General features: G+C 48.8%; 1 protein-coding gene across 3 annotated transcripts in view; it reads left to right on the top strand.

The window, feature by feature from the left end:
* The window catches only part of ANKRD11 (ankyrin repeat domain containing 11), a 129,667-nt gene that overhangs the window by 3,625 nt on the left and 100,645 nt on the right, over positions 1-25,397 (top strand). Inside the window, exons 1-2 of one of the 3 annotated variants that reach the window (XM_072934208.1) lie at positions 677-2,042; positions 18,848-18,927. The gene's annotated coding sequence lies outside the window, so the exon portion shown is untranslated. Of the gene's footprint in view, positions 1-676; positions 2,043-3,537; positions 3,727-18,847; positions 18,928-25,397 lie in introns of those variants that run through there. The other 2 variants (XM_030282450.4, XM_030282449.4) reach the window with 2 other exon arrangements.

The following is a 25,397-nucleotide window of genomic DNA, read 5'->3' as shown; positions in this document are numbered from 1 at the left end:
GGGTTGTTATTCTCCTCGTATTTCCTTGATGAGCTCTAGTAAAGGTGCTTGTGTGCTCAATCCATTGCCGGGGAGAATTCCCTGTATTTCAGTTGTAAAAGGCTGTGGAGAGGAACCGGTGTCTCCATAGCAAAGATTCCAGTGTTTCGTGATCAGCTCGCATATATTTTTACCCCATCTAATTTAAACCAGTCTGCACGACACTCACAGGAATGATTTGTATGCAGCTTTTAAATATTTTCCTCCTTCCTGCGTGAGGGATTAGCGGCACAGAGCTGCTTTTTTGGAGGGTTCTCAGCCAAGTGTTACGTAATTTTTGTGCCACCGATGCACGGCCATAAAAAATACTCCCATCAATGTTAAGGGAAAGCTTGTGTAGGCAATTATTTCAAATCACAAGCGTCCTAAGCAGGTTTGTGCAGCCTTAAAATCTGGGCAAAACGCTGCCTTTGGAATCCTGCTGGGAAGGGGGGTGGGAAGCTGTCAGCGCCCGTGGTCTGGAGGCTGGTTTTGAGCACATTCTACTCCACTTTTTAAGCTTTCCTGTGTGAGAACTGGTGTTTTCTGGTGTATTTTCTCAGGCAACTGTTGGGTATTTAAAAATCTTAATTTCTCTGAATCTGGGTGGTGGTTCTTCAGCTGAGGCTGCTTATGGGTGATGCCAGTTTGTAATCTTTTATGAGAGTAAGGGGGGAAAAAAAGTAAAAAGAAGCTTAAATGCTAATAACAGTGAAAAATCTGCTCGGCATGGAGCGCATGTGAAGAAAGCGGGTGCACGTTGGGCTGTGGAGTCTCTGTCAGCTGAGCTGGGGGCTTTTAAAAATCTGCTCTAATTTTTATGCTGCATGTGGAATGGCTAATCCCATAAAAGCCTCGCACCTTTTGACAGATGAAACGCTGCTGTTCTTCACTTATTTGAGCAAAATATTTTTATAGATGGTATTAGCTCTGTGGCTCTGAGGGTAATGCAGTCCTTACACGAGAAAGATCTTGCTTTGATCTGACAGCTTTCAAGATCCATTTCCAATCTTGGAGTTCCATTAAGTCTGTTTGTAATGGTGCCCTCAGACTTTTTTTTCTGTTTATGTGACTCCTTGGGTGTTAACGTTGCTCTGTATTTGAGTTTTCTTTAATAAACTGAAGGAATAATTGGGGTCAGGAAAGGAAATAATCATGTTAGAAGGTGCAGTTAATTATATCAGGTATTTTGGGCTCCAGAATTCTTTGTCTTGATTCTAATGTTTTCTTCAAGCTATAGGATGTAGTGAAATGATCAGATCATCAAACTAGGACAGTGAGGCAGGGTGATGTGTGATGGTTAATTTTGGGAGTGTGAAATGAGTGCAGGCTTGGTGTCCATGAGGGTTATGGAGGATAGGAAGGATGGTTTCTCTGGTGAGCAGCTCTTTCCCTCTTCTGTGGGGGAAGAGATGGTCTTCTGTGTGGTCCAGTGTTCATCCAGTGGGATCTACATGGTCCTGTGTCCATCCAACATGATTTCAATGGTCTTGTGTCCATTCTACATCACCTACATGGTCTTGTGTCCATCCAGTGGGACCTTTGTGGTCCTGTGTCCATCCAACGTGATTGGTTTGGTTCTGTGTCTGTCCAGTGGGGTCTTTGTGGTCCTGTGTCCATCCAAGGTGATTGGTTTGGTTCTGTGTCTGTCCAGTGGGCTCTTTGTGGTCCTCTGTCCATCCAACATGGTCTGTTTGGTCCTGCATCCATCCAGCACGGTCCTGCTGGTTGTGTGTACATCCAGTGGGAACTCCATGGTCATGTGTCTTTCCAAGGTGACCCACATGGTCCCCTGTCCCTCGGGGGTGGCACGGGAGCCCCATGGCTCAGGAACCCGGTGCAGGGCTCGGGTGGGTGCTGCAGGAGCAGCCTCCCCACTCCCTCTGCTCCTCCTCCCTTGGGGCCCTGCCGGCGTCTGGCCAGAGCTCACGGCTGAGAAACCATCCTGGCTTTTCCTGCCCCTCTCAGCGTTGGCTGGGTGAGCGTGAGCTCCCAAGGAGGACGTCTGGAAGCTCCGTCTCCAGGTTTGTTCCTGTTTTCCGGAGCTCACCGCGTGGCTAAGGCGTGCAGCTGTAGTGAGCAGAGGCTGGAATTGCAGCCTGGGAAGGCCGAGGGATTGGGAGGCACTTCCTCACGGATCCCCACAGCGAGCGGGTGGCAGCGCTGGGGAGGGAGCTGGAGTCAGAAGAAAGTGATGTTTTTTTCTAGGTCAGGGTTGAAGGCACTGTCGGGGTGGTGATGTGCAGCATATCTTACTGTCTGCATTGTCCCTGCCATATGGATGTGTGCACGCTGCCCTTGGCATTCAGGCATTGAATTATTTATCCTCTCCAAATCTGGAGGCAGCCTTTCTTCCCCTGCCTCGAAGAAAACCAAACTTACCCGATGAGTGTTTTTAAAATAAACCTTCCGCTGTGAATTACTGCAGTGGCAGGAGCAGGGTATTGATTGTATGTTGCGTTTGGATTCGGAAACCAAAGGTTGCAACACTGGATATCTTGTGGAAACACTGAAATATTTATTTTGCTGTTAGGTGCAAGTGTGTCTGTGCTGGTGCTGGGTTTGTGTGTGGCTGAAATGCCATGTAATGAAATTTCCGGACTTGGAGAATGGAAAGGCTAGAAAACTTAGTAGCATGTGTAAAAGCAGCTTGGTATCAGCTCTGTGTGAGGGGATGGATGTTTTTCCAGGGAGAAGGCATCTCCTGTCCTCTTGTGCTGCGTTGGATTTGCAGTGAGAGGAATGTTAAGGTGGTCCTGGTTTGGGCGGTGGGTTTTGGGTCTCACTGGGGGTGTGGGTGTTCACAGGGTGTCATGGAAGGGTGGTTGCAGGCTCGGGGAAGCAAAGGCTGGAGGGAGCTGGCTCTGCAATTATTTTTGAGAGACTGACAGCTTTGCACGATAGAAACAGTCTCGAATAATTTACCTTTAGAGCAGCGTAAAGCTGCTAAAACTGTGTCACAGGCATGGGAAAGAATCAGAGTCAAGAAGGGAGATGTTACCCTCTAAAAAATTCACCACGATCCGCAGGCAGAGTGTCCCTGAAGGCTCAGCAGCCAGAGGCTTGGAAATACAGTGCTGCCCTCAATATCGGGATGTGAAATGAAAGGATGTGTAATTAGGAACTCCAAAAAAAAAAAAAAAAAAAAAAAAGGCATTAAATAGCTTTAGAGGTGAATGGAAGCTTCATTATTGAGCACCAACTGCTTAGCTACAGTTCGTGGTGCCTCTTCCTTTCAAATCACGCACACATGAAAGTGCTCCCCGCCCCCAGCCGGGGCCTTATCGGCTTATCTGGGCAGGAGTTCAGAGCCATAAAAACTATATCCTGCTTACACCTTCCAGCCGATCCTGTGACCTGTGCTGTGTAAACAAGTTGTACCAGGAGCTCCGAATGACTGGTAAGTGGCTGGGTTTCTGCAGGCTGGTTGGGTCCAGGAGGAGCCAAGATAAAGTTCCAAGAAGTTCCCCGTTGGGAATGGTCTCCTGATAGCTGCTACAGGGAGGAGGTGGCGGGGCTGAGATCCTGCTGACTGTGGCAGTGACTGTATCCCATGGAAAGCACTTTGGGATAGACTTTACACTCCGGGGCTGGTGTTTTCCACGTTCTGCAGGAGGATGGCTGTGGCAGATTGTGAAATGTCAGCGTTGTGGTAGCAACACCGACCGGCGCTCCGCGGTTGCGTCAGGCCTTGGATGTGCTGGAGATGTAAGCCTGTCTATAAATATATCCATATATCTTTGGATGCGTGAGATTAGCCGTGGTGGTGCTGGGAAGAGATGTAGGTAATGCAGGGAAGGGGAGTGTGTGGGGGGACACAAACGTCCTGCTCCTGGCTGTGCTCTGGGTGTTCAAATACCACCGGGCGCTCTGGTTACGGCGCTGGGCTGCTGCCCACCCCGAGCTGTCTCTGTGGTTTCATCTTGCAGCTCGGCACAGGCAGATCCATTTAGCCAAGCTGGACTGTAACGAGCAAGTTTGGGCATTTAGTGCGTGAAACTTCACCTTTCTCAGCAGCCCAAGGGTCGAGTGCATGAGTTTGAAGATGAGAACCTGTTCTCCTTGAATGTTGACCTTTTTTGTTCGTGTGGTTTCTTGTCCCCACGTATGGGGGAATGTGCTGGGTTTGGGAATTAGGCTGGCTGGTGGCTGCTCTGGTTTCCCTCCTCGCCGTGACCTGTCCTGGCACGTGCTGGGGTCCTGCATGGTGGCTCCCCTGGCTCTGGGCTCTCTGTTCCTCATTTTCCCTGCAGCCTGGAAGGTTTCTGGCTCTCCCAGGAGATCAGAGGTGCTCTGCAGTGAATTCAGTTCCCTTTCTCCTGTGATCAGCACTGGGGTGTTAAACTGGTTCTGTGGTGAGAGATGAATTCCTCTGAGTTAGTCCAGGGGGGAAGGATCAGACAAGAAGTCAACTTCGTGGCTCTTTCCTGGTGTGCTGGGTAGAGCTCCTTGGTTAGGGAGCTGGAGGCTGTAGTCTTAAAATACTGAATTTAATTTCCTCCTGCAGTGTGTTCTGTCTGTGAGTTTCCCCTGCTTCACCCACCAGGATGTTTCTTCTCCCTCCTGTCTGTCCCTCCCTCCCCTTTCCCAGGAGCCTCATCTGATGGAGGTTCTGCTCTTGCCTTGGTCCTCCTCATCCAAGATTCTTGTCTCTAATTTTAGCCTGTCTGCCTTTCGAGGTCCCCTCCCGTCTGTTCCTGCCTTTCTCCTCTCTGAGTTGTTCCTGTATCTTCCTCTGGAGAGCTGGACCTCGATTTTTGCGTGGTGGGAGGGGAGGGAAGCAGTGGGTGTGTTGAGGTGATGGCTCCTGGGGTGTGGGGAATGCTGGCAGGGATGTTTGGGGTGCTGTGTGTGCTGTGTGCTCACAGGGAGCAGCTCCTTCCCTCTTCTGCATCTTCCTTGCTGCCCTTGCTTGGATCTGCTTTTGGAATCTCTCTTGTGGATTGACCCTGTATTTGTATGATGGGGCTCTCTACCATGAGGTTGCTTGTGGTGGTAGTGCTGCCCAGCAGCCTGGTGTCCCTGAATCTCCTGCCCTTTTCCCTGCAGGAAAGCTGCAGGCTGCCTGTTTTCCCTGGAATCTCACTCCACGTTAGCATGCATTTGCTTAGGGTTACAGAGAAAATGAATTTTCTAATAGGGAGGCATCAGACACAGTCAGGTCTCCTCCCGGGGAGGTGGAGCCCATCGAGGAGAACAGGGAACCTGGCCCTGGAGCCTGGGCATCCAGGAATGCTGCTTATCCTGGTGGGATCCACCTGCTTGGGTGCCCTGGGAGCACGGTGTGTGCAGCATAATCTGATTTGTGCCTGGAATATAAATCCTGGCTGTTGCAGGCATGCAGCCTGGGGTTTTACAAGTTCTTTTGTGAAAACAGCATTCAGCCCCTCCACTGCTGCAGCACGGAGCTTCCCTGGAAACCCAATCCCAGCAATTAGTGAGGTTTGTAGAGGATCCTAGCAACTGCTGCTGGGGTTCCATTGGCAGGGGTTAGGTTTTGTTTTTTAGACTGTTTATGGTTGCATTCTGTGCATTGTATGGAGATACATAAACTAAAGCACAAGAAGTTCCACCTCAGCATGAGGAGGGATGTTCCTTGGAGGGTGGCAGAGCACTGGCACAGCTGCCCAGGGAGGGCACGGGGGTCTCCTCATCTGGAGCCGCTCCAAACCCACCTGGACGTGTTCCTGTGTCACCTGCTGCAGGTGCCTGTGCCTTGGCAGGGGTGGGACTGGATGATCTCCAGACTCCCTTCCAGCCCTCCTCTGCCTGCATATCCCATGGAGGGAAAGGAGGGGCCGTGGGGCTGAGCTGAAGCGGTGATGGGAGCGCTGCCGTGGGCTCTGCGGGAAGCTGATCCTCGGGGAAAGTGGAGCATGGCTGGAATGTATTGGGTGGTGTGTGACTTTGGTGTTGGTGGGTAACCTGAGCTCACCTGTGAGGAGTTTTGTTACCCAGATACTCTCTGACCTGACTTGCTTTTGTCAACAGTGGCTCTGGCTGGTTGGGGAGCGATGCTTTCCACCAGGGTGGTTATGTAAAACCCCAACGCGCTGCGCTCTTCCAGCTCGGCTTTACAACGTGCGCGGGGCTCCGGCCGCAACTTCAAAGGAGGGAGTTTGCTTTATGGCTGAACCTATGAGCAGTTTTATGTGCAGGGTGGAGTGAGCTCGTGGAGAAGATTGCAGTTTTCCCACTGTCATAAAAAGTTACGATCCTCATGATGGGAGCGTTGTTCCGTAGGCGGAGGCAGGAGGCAGATGCAGAGGTCAGCGGGAGCGCGCACGCAGCCAGCTCAGATGTGCCAGCGCGCTGAATGCCCCGCTCTGTGCTCCCAGCTCTCCCAAACGCCTTCAAACACTGCCTTGTGCTCTTTCTGGGCCTTCCCAAGAAACCTGCACCTGTGCTACTCGCGGAACAGGCAGAGCATTTCCATGGGAAAGGAACTTGGCAGGGCGGCTGAGGGGGGGCTGTTTTCCAGGGCAGTATTTCAGAGCCTTCTGAAAACGTGGCGTTTCAGTGGCACAGACTGTGAGTCAGTTTATAACCTCCTTCCTTTCTCTGGGCTTTTCTGTGGGGTACGAGCCAAGGGAGTTAAAAAAAATAACCGAGTGGCTGCATCTTGACGAGCCTCATTCCAATTAACTTCCCTCATGCTCCAGAAGATATATTCCTTAAATTGAGATACATTCCCAAAAAAAGGACTGTTCAGGGTAATTGGTGATGGTGGGAGAGTATGACCAGATTTTACAGCCTTAACTGTGGGCTTTTCTAGAAGTATTTCAGTGGCCTGTGCTGTCTTTAAACCCTGGTGGGGTATAAGATTCTCCCAGCTGTGGAGTCAGCGCCCCATATTCTGAGGTATAAAACATCTTCCAGTTCTCAGTAAGTTACAGCTGGTGAAAATAAGTCACTATTCCAGTTTCAGTCAGATCTCTCTAAATATAAACTTAACCTCTCGTTTAAACCATTTTCTGCTGGGATGGGGAGGCATAAATGTGTCTTTGTTTGCAGCCAGGAAAATTAAAGGTTCCCAACATTCAGAAATGTGTGTTTTAGGTCTCCTGAAAACCTGTTCCTTAAAGAGTGTTTCTGTTTGGAAATGGGCAAATACTTTGGGTATTCTTCAGAAGAATTTTATTCTTATGAGTAAACTAAAACTTGTGGGGGCAAAAAAAGACTAATCCTTCTCTTTGGGTGATCCATTAGCTGCTCCAGCTGCCTTTTATTTATTTTTGTAGACACATGTGTGAATGTAAACATTTTATCCGGAATGGCCTTGCAAATGTTCCCGCATTAACATATATTGTCATGGAGAATAATTTTCATTTAACTGTAATTTGCTTTATATTTTCCTGCCTGGTTGCCATGGAAATGCAGACGGATGTGGCAGGGACTCCTCGCAGGAGCCAGGTTATGGATTGCCTCTCTAATGGACCTCTGTTAATCACACTGCAGCCTGCACTGGAGGAACCAGGGCTCTTTGCAGGAGACACTTTATTAGACAAACTGTGAGATGCCTGTGGTACCATAGCTTAATATTCAGAGTTACCAAGGATGTTTTTCCCTTCTCCAGAAGTTTTTTATCATAAGAACTATGTATTATGGTCCTGGAATTGAGATATATTTATTTAGATTTAATGTCGGTTAGACTTGATTTTCAATTTTCATTTCATTTGCTGTAATAGCTTAACTGGTAATGTTCTTTTCTGGGTTCAGTTTAAGATCTGAAACGCTTGAAACAGAGCAGTGAAACATTTGTTATCCTTATCCCTGCGCAAGAAGTTGACTTGCTTTTCATAATAATGTGTTTGTGCTTTTGTGTTTCCGTTTGGCTGCCAGCAGATAGAAAGGGGACAAAGATGGATTTTATTACATTTATTACCTGTGGATTTTGGGTTTGTTTTGCACCTCTTGTTTTTGGCTGCCTCGTCCACAGCACGGCTGCTGTTCTGAGCTGAGCCCACACAGCGTGTCCAGGGAAGGGATGTGGGGCAGGGTCTGGAGCACCAGGAGGGGCTGAGGGAGCTCAGGGGGCTCAGCCTGGAGAAGAAGAGGCTGTGGGGACCCTCTTGCTCAGGAGGTGTTACAAACCACGTAGATGTGACCCGTGGTTTAGTGGTGGTGCTGGCAGTGCTGGGCTTGATGATCTCAGAGGCTTTTCCAAACTAAACTACTCTGTGAGATCTCCAGGATTATCAGTGCTCAGGTTCCTGACGTTCTGGGATGCTGATCTCTGCCTTTGTTGGATCCTTGGAAGGAGCTGCCTTCTGACTCCTGAGATAAGGATCGTGGTGGCATGGGTTCAAATTGAACTCACCAATTAACAAATGATTCATTTTTGGTTAATGGCGATGAGCTCAAGGAGAGAAAAATCAACCACCCAGGATTGCTCTGCGAACTTTGATGGCAGAAACCTCAAATTGTAACTTAGAGACATGAATTTCATTTTTCTCCTGAATCAGACCCCTCCAAATGAATTTTTGGGTGGGTTTTGAAGGGCAGCTGGCTTGGCCCTTCCTTTGCTGCTGGTTGTGGTCAGACGCCCATGGCCGGTTACGTAAGGCCGGATTACTCCAGCACGTGGCTGCTTCCCCATGCATATGGTCTCACAGTTATTTCTTGGTACTTTACAGGAGGAATTGGGTAACATTTTGTTCTGTAAGGCAGGATGAAGAAACCCAGCATGTTTTTCTGTAATGGCGTATAAACAAGTAGTGTAACATCCTATTTCAGGCGTTCGGAGGAGGAAGGCTCAGGAGGGGAGGCAGGGCTGAAGCAAAGCTTTATTTTCCTAGACCTACACACCAGATTTTAGTAGCTTTGCCTTTGGATGCTGGGAGTGTTACAAATAAGCTGGTTTTTGAGTCTGTAAGCTCAGTTCAGTGGGTGCTGGGGGTGTGGAGGAGCCTTGGTTGTACAGGTTACCTCTGCTCCCCTCTGCATTTCTGTGTCTTTCACCAGCTGATGTTGGTGCTCTTTTGCTGCTCACGAGGGGTGAATGTGATTCATAGTCTAAGGCCAGTCTAATTTTAGTAAAAGTCTGAAAAATAGCTTGGCTTTACTCAGGACTTTTGGGTCTTGTGTGTAGCCGTTCTGCATTTTTCCTTTATTTTTATTTTTCCTCTCCTTTTCTGCCTGTTGTCCCACCAATACTCAGAATTGAGCGTTTGTGTTCCCCAGTGGCACATTTGGGATTCCCAAATGTACCTCTGCAGGTGGGTAGGTGAGGCAGTCTGCATCCAGGCAGTGCCATCTCTGAGCTCTTGGATGGGACAGCCAGAATACCTGGCAATTTGTGAAATAATAATCTAATTATTGATTGCTCTCTAATTCATAGTTTTGCTTGTGTTTTATTCCGTTTTTTGGACTCCTGGATCTGAGGCAGTGATCCCTGCACACCTGCCAGGTGTTTTTCCCAAAGGTGTGTCCCTGAAGGGTTGGTGATGAATGGCACTGTTGTAGGTAGAAGCTAATGTGACTAAGTCACCTTTTGTGGCCTGGGAATGGACTCCTGCACCTGATAATTGGGTTAAACATTGGCTCGTGTTTAACCAGGAGAGCAGAGAGGCTTTGGTGGCCATTGAAGTGTTTGGCTGCCTTGGAAGCTTCACTGAGGATATTCTTCATCGTGATTTGGAGTGCCAGGACAAGGACAATGGCTTCACACTGCCAGAGGAAGAGGTTTGATGGGATTTTGGGAAGGATTCCTCCCCTGTGAGAGTGGGGGGACCCTGGCACAGGTGCCCAGAGCAGCTGTGGCTGCCCCTGGATCCCTGGGAGTGTCCAAGGACAGGTTGGACAGGGCTTGGAGCCACCTGGGCTAGTGAAAGGTGTCCCTGCCATGGCAGGGCTGGAACTGGATAAGCTCTAAGATCCCTTCCAACCCAAACAATTCCGTGATATTTTTCAGGTTTGCTCACTTGGGTTTGGACAGCAGCTGATGTTGCTTTACCAGTACTCATAGAAGAGGGTTAGTTGCAGGTAAAACATAAAGCCAGACTGTTGTTCTGCTCCTTTCAGTCTCCTGGACACTTGGTTTGACTTTGAGCCCTTTATCCCATGTTGTGCCATGAGCACGGCTTTGAATTGATCTCCATTAATTGTGCCAGAGATCTGGGAGTGAAGAGCTCTTTTAATGCATTGCTGTTCCCCAGAAATGGTGCAAATCGGGATGAGCTGTGGAGGGAGGGTGGGGAGGTTAGAGGAGCTGCCTTGTGTGCAGTCGTGGGAAGAGGGATTTCTTCAGGGAATGGGTGAATTGTTTCCTTCTGCTCTGAGCAGCCTTTTAATGAGCTGCCCTCTCCAGGGTGCGGAGAGATGAACCTCCCATGGCTATCTCCAGCCTGGGAGGCTTCCACCACATCGCTGCCTTCGGATCCTTGGAGCTAAAAATACATCCATGCTGCACAGCAGACTCCAGGCACGTTAATCTGTTCCCTTTAGGAAGGAGACTTGTGGTACTGGATGAACTACTGTGGAAATTTTATTTTTGCTGTGCAGTGTTACCAGTTTTCTTCTTCCAACGGAAAAATGTTGTGGAAATCGTTGTTCTGGTTGGAATTCCCTCTCTGACAACAATAGCAGCAATGGGGTGGAGTGCTTTGGAATTGTTTAGTGAGGAAAAGTTTTGGAGGAGCGAGCTCTCCCGGGCTGCCCTGGCTCCACCGCGGGACTCCTCTGCGCCGTTCAGGCTCCAGCAGGAGCGTTCCCACCACTGGCTTTTGGGATTCTTCTGACCACTGCTGGCTCTTCCAGCACAGCCCTGTAAGAATGCTTTGTCTCTATGGGTTGCTCTGCCACCTTCCCCCGTTCAGCTGGGCTCTTTGGCTGTTATTGAGCACGTTTTCCTGGGATGGGGAGGAATGGGAATCTGCCAGGCTAACACCTTGGAGCGCTCCTGGGGTTATTGCTACCTGTGAGCACAGTGATTCATCCCCAAGGCAGGCACAGCTCATGCCCTCCACACCTCCCTGGAGCTCCAGCCACGCTCACACCGTGTGCTCCAGCCCTCCTGGCCGCAGGCTCAGCTGGGATGCTGCTCTTTCCTGCCAGCCTTCCTTCCCAGGTAACTTTGGGAACATTTTAGGGCAGCAGCAGCAGCGCGAGGGCCGCTTTGGGCACAGCACTGAGGGGCTGCAGCTGCGTTTTCTGCCTGGTGTGGAACAGCTCAGCGCTGTTGAAAGCTCAAGTTCCAACTTGAGCTGCTGCTGCTGGTGCCAGTGGGGCGTTTGAGGTCTGGATCCGGGATGACTCGCAGCCAGGGTTGCGTAAGTGCGTAGCTCCCTGCTCCAGCAGACATGGCTTCTGCCTCTCCAGCTATTTAAGATTCAGAGTGTATTTTCCTCCTTTGATGTTTGGCGTACCTTGACAGGCTGGGAGAGCTGGGCTTGTTCAGCCTGGAGAAAAGAAGGTTCTGGGTAGACCTTAGAATCCTTTCTAGTGATAAAGGGGCTCCAGGAGAGCTGGAGAGGGAGTTTGGACAAGGGCCTGGAGTGGCAGAACAAGGAGGATTGGCTTCTAACTGAAAGAAGGAAAGATTTAGCTTGGATATTAGGTGTAAATTTTTGCTTATAGGGTGGTGGGGCCCTAGCACAGCGTGCCCAGAGAAGCTGTGGCTGCCCCTGGATGTGTCAAAGGCCAGGCTGGACAGGGCTTGGAACAACCTGGGACAGTGGAAGGTGTCCCTGCCCATGGCAGGGGTGGCACTGGATGGGCTTTAGGGTCCCTTCCAACCCAAACCATCCTGTGATATTGGCACAGGAGCTCACCTGCTCCACCAGCCTCTGTTTTCCCTGGATGTGCTGCCTTGCTGCTGCTCGTCAGCACAGGCTCAGTCACAAGCTGCTCAGACAGCCTAAACCATTTGTAAGGAAACTATCTTTAAAGTATGGATGGCATTAGAGGGACTCAGGCTTAAAATTAGAAACTGTTTATGATGCACAGTTGTAGTTGTTTACCTTGAACCATAATTATCTTATTTCCTGAGTTAAAAACGTCACGTCAGCTTGCTGAAGCAAGATTTGATGACAAAGGAATTGTTTTTAGCCACCAGCAGAGCAAAGAACACTTCAAAATGTGTGTCTAAATATGATTTTATAACCTAAAGTGTACCACACTCAGGATTTTAAATTGGCTCTGGAAGTTGCGTGGGCTTACGGGTCAGCCATTTGGCCGGGGATCAAGGGACTGGGTTTAATCCTGACTCCGTCCTTTTGTCCTCTGAGCGTTTTCCTTGCCACCCTCTGTGCTGTGTGTTTGGATGGCCTGTGTTGGAGGGGAGGGCTGTGCCCTTCCTGGGGTGCAGGGGTGAGGCTCCCCCACCCTCCAGCCAGGGCCAGGAGCCCAGCCAGCCCCTCCGAGCAGGGAGCAGTGGCCAGAGGAGCATCAGGAGGTTCCTGCTGGTCTGGCAGCTTCAGCTGGGTCATGGGCAAGCTCTGGAGTGCCCGAGGGAGAAGCTGGGCACCAGCAGCTGGGCAGGGGCAGAACCTGCACTCTCAAGCCCCTCTGAGCAGCCAGGGCACCTCAGAGGGCACAGACAGATATTTGACTTCCTTATTTTAGTATTATTACTCATTATTTCATTTCCTTAGTTCGTTATCCAGCTGTGCTCTCTGATCCCGTGTGGCTGAGGTGGTCTGTGCCCTCCTCACACCCCTCTCCAGCCTGGATTTCTGTACCCTGGGTGAGACAGCAGCTGCTCCTTCTTACCTGTGCCTGGTGCTGCCAGGATGCTCCTTTCCTGGGAGAATGGAGAGTGGGAGGGGAGCAGCTTCTTTAATGATGACAACTGCTACTTAAACCTGTTCGGGGCTTAGAATAGAAAGGAAGAAAGATCAGTGGAAGCTGTAGGTGCTTTCAATGTATGTGGGATTTTTAAGGAATCCTTTTATTCTGACCTTAACTTGCCAGGCCCCAGACAATAGGGGAGGGATGCTGTGTGGAAATCAAGGAGGTGCTTCCTTTCAGCTCTTTCTTTGCTGTGTAATTTGAGGTGGTTGTAAGGCACTTGTAACTCAGGAATTGTAGACTTGGGCACATTCTTCAATTACATTTTTCACGTTGCTTTCTGGGGACCTCCTGGATTGTCCAGCCAGGTAATGGTGTCTGATCCTACATATCTGGGTGTGGGGCTGCCACCTGCATAGTCCAAAAAAAACTGTATTTCAGTTGCTGAAGTGTCTGGTTGTAACATTCCTGTCACCACAGAGTTTTCTTGGCTGGGGAGGTGATATTCAGCCAGCTCAGAAGCCAGTCCATGGATGTTTGCTGTGTTTTTCCCTCTGTGAGGGAGCCTGTGTGTTCTTGAAGGCTGAACAGTGACTTCCTTGGCTCCTCCTTGGCTAATTAGTGTGCTTTAAAATGGGATGCGTGCATCTTTTTCACCAATCAGTATTCAGAAAGGAAAGGAAATAGTTCAGATATTAATAGTAACCTATATCCAATTTGCCATGGAATTACACAGATGCAAATGTCTGGGACTGCAAAGGTGACAAATGTGTCTGTCTGTCACTCTTTTCTCTTGAAAAATTGTATTTTCTTGATGTGTTAAAACCAAGCACAGAGTAAGAAACGCAGATTTCATTTTTAAATGAAGCAGAGCTCGTTGTGGCCTAGTGGCATTATTCACCCTCCTCTTCCCTTAGGAGGAGGTACTGAGGGAACTGAGTGGGACTTGCTGGTGAGGGATTCAGCCTGGGGAGGACAAGGACGTGTTTGTCCCACCTCACTCGTATTTAGGAGCAATGGAAAGGGGGAGGAGGCTGAGCTATGGCAGCAGCTGTGAGCTCATCTTAAATTATGGCTTTAATTCCAGAGAACCTCCACCCTTCTTGCCTTCACTGGGTCAGTGAAGTTCAACATCTTGGACCTTAATCCCCATTCCTGGAAGTGTCCAAGGCCAGGCTGGAAGGGGCTTGGAGCACCCTGGGGTAGTGGAAGGTGTCCCTGACCAAGGTGGGGCAGGAACGAGATGAAATTTGAGGTCCCTTCCAACCCAAACCATTCTGTGATGTCATCACAGATTCTGACCTCCCCTGATTCACTGGAGATCTCCAAACAGCTTGGTCATTCCTGAATTTAGACTTCTGTCAGCCCCCAGTTCCTAGGGACTGCATTGTCCATGCAATTCTTTCCATTAAAGGTGTTAAAGGACAGTTTGTTTTCCCAGGAACCACATATTTCCTACCCTTTGTGTTTATTGCAGTGGGACAAATTAAACCTTGGGCTCTTCAGCCCACACAAGTGTCTGTGTTTTTGAGTACAGTATCAGCTTATTTTGTATTTTTTACTGAGTAGCACAGACAACACAAGCTTTAAAAACTGTAGATCTCAGCATACATCTTATCTGCAGGGCAAAATAAAGGAACTTCAAGAATATATCACCTGCTTTCGTTCCGAAAGCCATCTAATTAAATTTTACTTGATGCTACAATTTTGTCACAATCAAACACGCTGAAAGGTGGTTTTTTTTTTAGGACTAATGGAATTCTCTCTGTGCTTTGGCTTTTCACTTGGGTAGCTGCTGCTGTTTGAGCATAGTTGGGTTGTGATTGCTGTGGGAATATCCATAAATTGTAGTGAAAGGCAGGTCCTGGAGCTCACTCCAGTGCTGGAATTTCTCTGAAAAGGGTGGGAACGTGAGGGTTTGTTCTGTGTGTGTGCCTGGAGGTGGCTGTGCTGGGAGCTCCTGATAGGGGCAGAGGGTATTTATCTCAAATTTATGTGGATTTCTTGGAAGCAACTCTTTATCCCCCTTCAGATCTACAGAGCAGCACCTCTTCTTCTCCTCCTTATTCTAGAGAATCCTGAGCTGCATGGAGGGGTGTGAGGGTGCTTTTCCAGGCTCCTGAGGGAAATTGCCACAAATCTGATGAGCTGCATTCACTGTCCATCCCTTGAGGGGCCAGGAAAGCTTTCCTGCTGTGCTGGGCATGGCTGTCCTGGCTCTCACTTGGAGAGCTCCAGAGACAGGGATTTCTGCACTGTTTCTGTATAGCTGGCCTGTTTTCTTCCCCCAACTCCAGCAGAAAGAACCCATGGATATTTATGGAGGATACCTGGGGTTTGTAATGCTGCTGCTTATGCTTCTTCCCCCATTCCCCAGTCTCCATTTTCTCAGCTTCTGGAATTACGGTGGAATTTTAAACGTTTTTCCCCATTTCAGCAGGTGAAAGCTCTGGCTGTGCTCTGTCAGGCTGTGCAGGCAGGCGCTGAGCTGTGCCTGTGGAGTGCATTGGAAAACACTTCCAAATTTCCCCTCCCTCCAAATTTGCTGTACTTGTTCCTCCTTGATTCTGTATGGGAGGTAATGGAGCTTGTCTGAGCGCGGGAGCTCCGTGGGTCTCGGGTGCTCCCCCGGGTATCCTTCCACTGGAGCCCTCAGAGAGATGCCTTATTGAAATTCTGTCTCTTCTTGGAATTATTCTGAGGGAAGCAGATGAGTGCTGTGGAAAAAGGTTCTCTTATTCCCCAGAGATTTTTTTTTTTCCATTCAAAAGTTGGTCTAAACCAGAATCGAAATCTCTGATATCCTCTTATGCTGCTTAGTTCTGGATCACTATAAAATCTGAATTGATGCAAGTCTGACTTAGGGTCCAAATGCAACTTCTTCCCTCAAAGAAACACTAATGGTGAGGCACACATTTGTGGGGACGTTGGCCTCTGGATTTCATGGGATAAGACAGCAGCTGTGGCTTCTTTCCTGCTCCCTGTAAAATGAAGATTTAAGCAGAACCTTTCTGCATTACTGATCAAATTTAGAAACATCGAGGTGTATGTAGCCAGTGAATCTCAAACACATTTTTCATGGGGACCCTTGTAGGGGACTCTGCATCTGCACAGAACTGGTTTATTCCTTCAAGGAAGCCAATTCCCACCTCGCTGCTGGGACCACTTGGTGTTGCTGCCACATCCCAGCTGCTCTGGTGTGAAGAGTCTATAGCTAATTTTTTAGGTCACAGCTTGAGATTGTAAAGCATTTTCCATCTTCAAATACTAATTTCTGTGAAGTTACAAGATAGCCTTTTATTAAGGAGGTTTGAATTATGTAATTCCCAATTTTTTTGATGGAATGCTGGCAAAGTTTCATGCTGTGCTCTGAATGTGAAATCCTGATCTGTGTGTGGGTGCAGCAAGAATCACTGATTCAGGGAGGTGCTGAGGGACCCTGTGGTCAGCATTAAGACCATGACTTGGTAGGAAAATGTAGAAATTTAAATATTTATGTATTTATTTTGGTGGAACCTTCTGCTTGCCTAGAGTTGCTTCGTGTTAACAGAAAATAAATTATCCCAAGTCTTGCAAGACTGAACCTGTTTTAAACCAGAATCTGGCCACCTTGAGCCCTGGTTATTTGGTGTTTGTATGACCATTTGAAGGCCAGTGTGTGCCGTGGTGCACTGCAGGTGGTTCCTGTGCCGTGACCACGAGCTCAGCAGGGTTGGAGCACTGTCCATGGGCAGCCCTGCAGGGTCCCAGGAGGGACAAGGGCAGCGATAATACTTTGTGAAGTGATACACTTTCATCAGCTAAAGCTAAGAAAATGAGATGGCTAGATGTGTTTATTAATTATAATGTGGCTTTTGGAAGTGGAGTTGGGTTTAAATGGAAACGTTGGATTCCGCGCAACAGGAACGTTGTGTGAGTGACCCGACCACGTAGAGCCAGTGAGGCTGTGCTGGGCATCTCCCACTGGAGGACTTGCTGCATTCCTGAGTGGTTTGATAACAATTTCATTAAAAACGGTGCCATGTTCGTTGTGAAAATTACTTGGCTCACGTGTGGTCGCTGTTTCAGCGTTACAATACTTTATGTATGTTTATATGTGAGCCAAGGAATGAATAAATCTGCTGTACATGGGCCAGCAAGCAGCTGTAAATAGACCTTGAAAATGGTGCATCAGTGTCCTGGGACTGATTCCTGTAGACCTCTTGGTAATTTTGTTCATAATTGATCACAACTGTTGCCTGGAGAAGCTGTGGCTACCCCTGGATCCCTGGAAGTGGCCAAGGCCAGGCTGGAGCAGCCTGGGCTAGTGGAAGGTGTCCCTGCCATGAGAGGGGATGGAATGGGGTGAACTTTGGTGTCCTTCCAACTCAAATTCCATCGTTTCCTGACAGTCACAACTGTCAGCCAGCAGCACTGCTGCATTTCCAGACAATGTAGTTGGAAGTTCAGCTGTTTTCCCCCCAGTTTCTCTTACTGCTGTTGAAATGCTAATTAGTGATGTGACTGTTACTATGGAGAAGAGGATAAAAGGAGTAAGGGAATCCTGCTGGAAAAGGTGCTGTGCAAGCACTGCCATTGTGCTCCATAGGGCTGCAGTTCCCATGATGGGATCCCTCAGTGTCCCAGGGCTCCTTGGCCTTGGAAAAATCCACAAGGTAGCCATGTGTCTGTATCTCCTTTACTCTTCTCAAAGGAAAATACCAGAAAACTTCAATTTTTCTCATCTGGAGAGGTTTACCTGCTGTAGGATTCCTTTCTTTGAGTCAGGACCTTGGGCTTTCACATCTTCCTCTGGCTTTTGGGGTTTATTTTGGCCTGTTCCTTTTCACTGAGGTTCCCAAGACTTCCCTCAGCTCAGCTGGAAGCAGCTCTGCCCTGGATGCAGCTGCATTGCTCATCTGGACATCTTCCCTTTGGCTTTTCATTGGGGAGTGAAAGTTTCCCAAAACAAACAAGGCTCTCCCAGGGTTCCCGATCTCCTCCTCTGTGTATCAGTCCCAGCTGGCCTCAGAGTCTCTCCTGGATGGTTCTTGGGAGGGACCATCCTGTTGGAAAGCAGCTGTCCAAATCCAGCTACATCACACAAGTTGTTTGTAAGGTGATGAGCAGCAGTGAAGCATAAAATTGTCACGAGCTCTGCGAGGCAAGAAATTCAGCTTTTTTCACTGTAACTGGAGCAGGGGTTGGTCACTGTGTCCCTCAGTGTATCTGCAGTGCTCTGAGGCTGGATGGAATATGAGGTTTTGGGGAGCTTGGCATGAGCAGGATGTGGAGCTGGCAGTTCACCGTTCCACCTGTTTAAGCAGACCAGAATAACATCACTGGGACTGGGGAAGGCCCAGTGCCTCAGGGTGCTCATCTCCATACCTATGGGTCCATCACCATCCCATGGAGCTCCTCCAGCTTGGGAACTGGTGAGGAGTGCAGGTTTTGGGCTTGGAGTCTGCCAGGCCTTTCATGTGTGCCACTTAATGTAATTCCCCTTTGCCTTGGGTGCTGAGAGCTCCTGCTGGTTCCTGCCCCGCATCAGAAATTTCACTTTGGGAATTCGTAGCTGGAAAAACATCCTTGAAAAGTACAGCAAGAGCTGGTCAAAAAAAAAAAAAAAAAAAAAAAAATCAAGTTAGAGCTTTGTGATAGATCCACTGCTGTTCAGAGCAAAGTGTGCTTGAAAAGAGAGCGCTTGTGCCATGGGTAATTCCATGGGGGTTGTTTGGGAAGGTGAATTCCTGGCACGGGAGTTCTTCTGGCCCTGCCTGTCTCTGGGTTCAGAGCTGCTCAGGGTTTGGGGGAGTGACACACCCTCACTTGTGAAAAAAATGCCTCTAAGCCCACCCAGATGGTTCCAGGAACCTTGAAGCAGGTGATTTTTAAAAAAAAAACTATTATCAGAAAGTTATGGAAGAAGGTGGATGCTTGGCTGAGCTTCCACTCTTTCCTTCATTCCTCTGTTTGTGCAGAGTTGTTATCAGGAAGTTTATTTGTGGATTAGGCAAGGGTTTGTACTTGGTAACCTTCATGTACTCAAATCCCGTGTGCGTGTTGTGAATAAAATTCACTTGTTTTAATTTTATAATGAACAAATTCCTGTGTTTTTCAGATTGCACAGCGTTTTTGGGACACACCTCTGTTGGATTTTAATATATGTCCTGTGAAGAACAGCTTTCAGCTATGGAATCGGTAAATATTGACTTTGCTTCTGTCCAAAATTTCTGGTTTATTCCCTCACAAGTGCTTGTGTCTCTGTTGGACTGTTTGGTTTTGCCTTTTTAAAATGTTTTTCTTTATTTTCTGAAATTTGAAAGCAAAAAAATTGCTAATTCTATGGAATATATAAAAGGTACTAACCAAGAATACTTTGGGAGTTGCCTGTAGTCCTGAGATGTCTTCTTAATTTTAGATAATTTTGAATATAGCAAGTTTTTCTCTGACCTCAGTGACATAAAAGTGAACTTTCCTGCGTAGGCAGTTCCAGCACAGGTTTGCCCAGCAGACTGTGCAGCTTGTTGGTGCTACTGACTGCTGAGTATTAAATAATACCTCTTTCTTTCTCTTTGCTTTCAAAATGTCTTGAAAAAAACCCAAAGTCTCTAAGTTTCCTAGTGTTATGTCTCCTTGTGATTAGCCTAATTGAAACAGATGGCACCTACGTTTCATTTTGGGCAGAGAAACCTCCCAATCTGCTGAGACTACAGTTGGATGCAGTGTTAGGATTCAACTTTTTGGGAGCATTAACAGATGCAGAAATAACATGCTGTGGTAGAGTGGAATTTAGGGAGAAAAATGAGATTTTTGCCTCTGTGTTGTGTGAGCGGGTGGGAGAGGCTGGTGCTGTCCTGGAGATCCCGGTGTTGTGGTTGGGGCTGGAGGCAGGGCTTGTTCTGGCCAGTGTTTTTGCTGTGATGGTGGGTTGGTGTGCTGGGAGAGCTGAGCAGAGGCAGGGCTTGTTCTGGCTGGGTATTTTTGCTGTGCTGGGAGAGCTGAGCAGAGGCTGGGTGGGCTCAGCCTGTCAAGGGGAGCTGTGTGGGGCTCAGGGTCACCCCAGCATGGCCAGAAATCCTATGGAGAAGGCTCCCAGTGGATAACACAGAGTGTGGCTCCAGCCTTGGGGCCCTGGGTCCTTGGCTGACCTCTGGGTTCAGTGGGATTATTTGTGATGAGGTTGTCAGCAGGAGAAAGGCTGCTGCTGGAGAGCTGCTCAGTGCAGTGCAGCCCTGCCTTGGCAGGCTGATAGGTGTCTTTTGTCCTGTGTTTTGAGGAAAAAAAAAATTAAAAATCGTTGTGTTTAGTGTGGCCATGATAATTTCAAAGTATTCAGATGCAGACAAGATGTTATTTCAGCTTCCCCTGGTGAATATTAATAGCAGCAGAAGCCTTTCACAGTAAGACAAAGCAGAGCAGGCATCGGTGACTCGTGGTGTCCTTAGGTAATTAAAGTGTATCAGGTGTGAGCCCTTTTCCTGGCGTGTGCAGGAGCTCTGTCCTCCTTCCTGGGAGCTCTGCAGGGCCCTGAAAAACCCAGCTCAGCCCTGACATCAATAATAAATCAGGCTGGTTGCTGTTTGCTGCCTGTTTTATTTCATAGCTGGGCACAAAGGTTTTTCCTTCCGAGTTTTGGAGTAAGTGACATTCGGCTTTTTGAATGCAAACTGCCCTTTTTAAACCAGGATAACAAAAACTTACCCAAAATTCAGGTGTGTTTGCAGAGCCCTGTTTGGAAGGGTTTGCTTGAAGCAAGCCAGGTCATCAGAGTCATGGAGTGGTTTGGTTGGGAAGGACCTTAAAGCTCTTCTTGTGCCAACCCCCACCATGGGCAGGGGCACCTTCCCCTAACCCAGGTTGCTCCAAGCCCTGGACTTCCAGGGGTGGGGTTCTCTGGGCTGTGGTGTTTGCTGCTGTTCTTGCTGTTGGCAGCAGGAGTGGCTGCACCACTCTGGGCTTCTCCTGGCCCTTGGTGACCCCACTGCACCCCAGCACCGTCACACCCGGCCAGTGCCACCGTGTTCCCGACACCTTCCCGGGGAGGCAGAGGGGTCAAGGCTTTCTCCAAGCAGCAGCTTTGCTGGTGGCTTTGGCAGTGGTGTTTCAGGGAGTTGCTGATGAATATGCAGGTGTGGGATTAAAGGGATGAATGAGGAGCAGAATTGCTTTCCGAGCTGCAGCCACGCGTTCTGACCTCCCGAGAAGGGCACGATTGTAAAGCTGAGGCCTGGAGTGGAAAAGCAATTACAATACACGCTGCCAGGATTGAATTGTCCTCGGAAAGTCAGATGCTGCAATAATGGGAGTGTTGTTTAGGTGGAACGTGACTTCACTTAACTGCTCGGTGTTTTTCTCTTAATGCTCTGAAACATGTTCACGTTCAGTTCTCAGGTCTTACTGCTCTGGGGGAAATCGAGCTCAGTATTCCACCAGGAAGATATTTCTCTGCAGGAAGTGTTCCTCTGAGCTTGCTGTCTTTTTCCCCCCTGGGTTTCAATTCTTACGCCCTCCAGGAAGAAAACCCTATGGCAGTGGAGTGTACATTGAGTCTTTAGGTCATTGTGGAGCTTCCATGGGGTCCTGGGGTATGGAAATGTTGGCTTTTGGGTTGAGAAGCTGGTGTGTTATGAAGCAGGGCCTGGGGAGGGGAAGCCATGTACAAGGAGGATTAATAGTCTGAGAAAGCTGGGATTGTTCAGCCTGTGGGAGAGGAGACATTGGAGAGACCTCCAGAGGTTCTTCCAATGCCTCGAGGGGCTCCAGGAGGGCTGGAGAGGGACTTTGGGCAGGGTTGGAGGGACAGGACAAAGGGCAGTGGCTTCCCACTGCCAGAGGGCAGGGCTGGATGGGATATTGGGAATGAATCCTTCTCTGTGAGGGTGCTGAGGCCCTGGCACAGGTGCCAGAGCAGCTGTGGCTGCCCCTGGATCCCTGGCAGTGCCCAAGGCCAGGTTGGACAGGGCCTGGAGCAACCCTGAGCTAGTGGAAGGTGTCCCTGCCCATGGCTGGGGGTGTGAATGAGATGAGCTTTGAGGTCCCTCCCAACCCAAACAATTCCATGGTTCAATGCAGCATTAAAGCAGAGTTGTGTGGCTTGTGGGTTTGCTGACTTCTGCTGGAGCCGTTTTTCTTGGAAAAGCAGAGATTTTGGAGGCTCCATGAAGCAGCTGGGTGGCTGTGCAGGTTTGCCCTGAACATTTCAGCAGAACCAGTTTGGGTTTGTTCTGCTGTGTGGCCCAGCCTGGGAAGGGGAGGTTGGGCTGGTGGGGAACACCCCAGCTCCTGCTCTGTCCTCTGTGTGTGAGGTGGGTCTGCACGGCCCTTAGGAGCAGCAAATGTTTGTGTGGCCATGCTCTGAAGGGACACAGTCTAAATTTAACTTTTAAACCCCTATCTTCACTGCCAGCAGAGGTTAAGCAGAGGTGGCTTAACTGTGAGCCTGGAGTTCTTTGTGGGTCAAACAAGCCTTGAATTTTTGGACACAAAACCCTGCTGAGACCTACAGGAAAGAGCTTTAAATCCTTTCCCCTGTCCCCGTGAAAAAGCTGCTTTTTCAACTGTAATCTCAGCACAAGCATTTGCTTTGAGTGCTTGAATTGCTGCTTTTACAGTTCTCTGTATTTTCCTAGAATTTGTTAAATTGCCAACGTTATTCACATGGCACTTTTGGCAGGTGCCACCTACATGCCCTCAATTTGAAGGTATCTTTCAGGAGCAATGTAGGTAGGGAGGCTCCTCTCTTGCATGTCAGATGTTGGAGAGTGCAGCACTTCCATTAATTCACTTTCCCTGACCTTTCCACTGCTAATAAGCCAAGCTGGAGCACAATGCAGCACCTTAATGAACAGACCTGTGCTGAGCAGGGGCTGCTTTGAAAAAGGTCTTGCTTGACTTGTTCGTTGGGTGTAATTTTGGTCCATTTATTCACCATGGCACAGACAAGAGTTCTTGGTGAGAGCAACCCACAACCAAATACGGCCCTTTTTCTCCTTCCTGTAGTGTTTAGAACTAGTGAAAACCTGTCAATAACTGCTTGAAAAGAAGCAAAATGGTTGGGCTTTTTCTCTGAATCTACTTGGTTTTGAATAATTTTATTCTCTGGGGGGCTATATTGTGACCAGAAAAATCTCATTTTTAGAATAAATATACTTTTGAGTTAGGATTTTGTAGATTTATATCAGCTAATGTAATGTACGCTGAAAAATGCATACTTCTGGGTTATGAATTTGTAGATTAAGATCAACTGACATGTAATGTACACCTAAAAACCATGTTTGCATTTAGGAACAAGTTCATTAAAACAAGCAGACAGTGCCCGGGATCATCGTTTCCAGAAACTGCCAGCCTGTTATTGCACAGAGAAGTCTCCTGAGCCACCCAGCCTGGGTGACACAGAGAGGCTGGGTTTTTGGGGAAGGGATCTGTGGGTTTCTGGACCACTTCCTGCTTCCATTGTTGAGCAACGGTGTTCTTGGGTGTGACCTCTTGGGAAAGTAAAAGTGCTGGGGGGCAGGCTGTGGGGTGGTGAGCAGGGTTTTATTTATTTATGGGTGTTCCACAGAGCACCCAAGCATGCTCTTGAAAGTTGTGGCCTCCGCCCTGAGGAAGTGACACTGGCTAGGGAGTGAAGTGGCAGCGTGACACATGCTATGGCTGCAATCCCTTGTTTTCCAGAGGTATCCATCGTGGTGTGATTAAGTGCAGATGATGCTCTTGGCAGCAGGAGCTGTGCAAGATGTTCCCACCTCCAGAGCTCGCGGGCCAAAGGCCCACAGGGAGGACCAGGCTCTCTTCTGTACTGGGATGAAGCTTGGGATGTTCTTGTTCCCTCCCCTTTTGTGTAGGTAGTGGTGATCCTGAGGTTTTGATGTCCAAACCTTGAGGCTTTTTGGATTTAGTTATTTTAGTTCTTTTTAAATGAGGGGGGAGTGGTTTTGTGTTTAGGGAATTCATGCCTGCCATGGGGATGGCTGAGGGAGATGCATCAGTGGCTTGGGCATCTTTAGCGGGGCTGCAGGTGGGACAGTGATTGTCCAAGGAGCAGGCCAGCTGCTGGACACCCTGTGAGGTGGGAATGAGGTGGGAATTGTGGCTCAGAGGTGTTCTGTAGCAGGAGACCCTGAGTGTGAATTTATGGAAACCTTGTATGGAAGGTGATTTAGCTGAGCCACCCAAGTGACTGACACAAACAGTCAAGCGCAGCTTGGACCTGGAGCAGGACATGGAAAAGTGGGAAATGGTTATTGCAAGCAAAGACAGAAGTGATGGATCTGCCTCACTGATAGCCCTTGGAAGGGGACTTCTGACAAAACTAGGCAACAATTCTGAAAAATAAGTCTAAAATGTTGGATTGTCCCATCCCTGGAAGTGTTCAACGTGAGACTGGAAGGAGCCTGCAGCAACCTGGTCTTGTGAAAGGTGTCCCTGCCCATGGCAGGGGTGGGGTGGGACAAGCTTTAAGGTCCCTTCCAAGCCAAACCATTCTGCAGTTCCATGCTGAGTGTGGAGATGGGCAGCAGGCCTTAGCAATGTTTCCTTGGCTAAATTCTTGGCAGAGCTTTGATTTTGGAACAACGGGAAGACAAGGGCTGAGCTTTGCTGGCTCAGCCTGATTCCTTCCTGGCTTAACGAGATGCTGGAGGAGTCACTCAGGTGTTCCAGCAGGGTTTTGGTTTTGCTGCTGGTTGTTATCCCTGTTTTATGGTAGCTTGCTGGACTTCTCCAGAAATCCAAAGCTGAATTGTGTTTAGCCAGTTACTGCTTTAAGGAGTGTTTTGATCTTGGGTTGTGACTGGACAGGCTGATTGTTTCCAGTTGCTGGAGACATGCAGGAACTGGGAGAGGGGAGGTTTTGGGTGTTTTGCAGGAACTTGAGGACATGAAGGGAGTGAGGGGCCGTGGGCTGTGCCCACCATGGCAGAGGCTCCCGGGGGCTGGAATTCCCAGAACTGCTCCCTGTGCCTGGGTGTTTTGGGAAGCTGACACGCCTGGCTTTGGCCTCAGAAGTGGCTTTGGGTTGGTGGACAAACACTGAGAGCTCTGCTTTCCCTCAGAGCTGTTTCATCCCTGGCCTGCCTTCCCCTTCCCACGGCCCTGGCTGGTTCCAGAGCGGGCAGATGGCTGCAGGAGCTGCCTCGGGTGTTTTGGGAAGGCACAGCCCTTGGGTGAGCAGAGCAGCAGAGAGGAAAGTGCAGTTCTGGGGCTGTGGGACTGGCTGAGCTTTCCCCAGAGCAGCGTCTCAGCTGCGACGTTTTTAACTCTTGAATTTGGAACAGACTTAGCAGCTCACCTTTGGGGGTGGGAGCTTGGGAGGTTGTCAATACTATTGCCTGGAACCATCTGTTCCTACCACTAAGTAGCTGCAAAAATCAGTAATTCATTCCTTTTTTTTATTATTTTTTTTGGTGGAGCTTGGGTGTAAATCTTCTCTCTTGTTATTTTTATGGGCTCCTTCATTATGGAAGACAAGCATCTCCACGGTGCTGGAACTGACTTTAATCTTTCATCTAAATTTATTTGAAATTTAAACCCCTGTTGTTATCGATATTAGAGGTTACTTTGGAGCACAACAGCTATTTCTGGGGAGCTGGGTGCATGGGGCTCCCTTATCAGCCAGGAATGTGCTTGTCACCTTTCTGGATGAACCTCTGGCAGAGGAGCGGGGACAG

Source organism: Taeniopygia guttata, chromosome 11, assembly GCF_048771995.1.
Source record: "Taeniopygia guttata chromosome 11, bTaeGut7.mat, whole genome shotgun sequence".
Classification (NCBI taxonomy): Eukaryota; Metazoa; Chordata; class Aves; order Passeriformes; family Estrildidae; genus Taeniopygia; species Taeniopygia guttata.
This window is presented reverse-complemented; position numbering and strand designations above follow the sequence as displayed.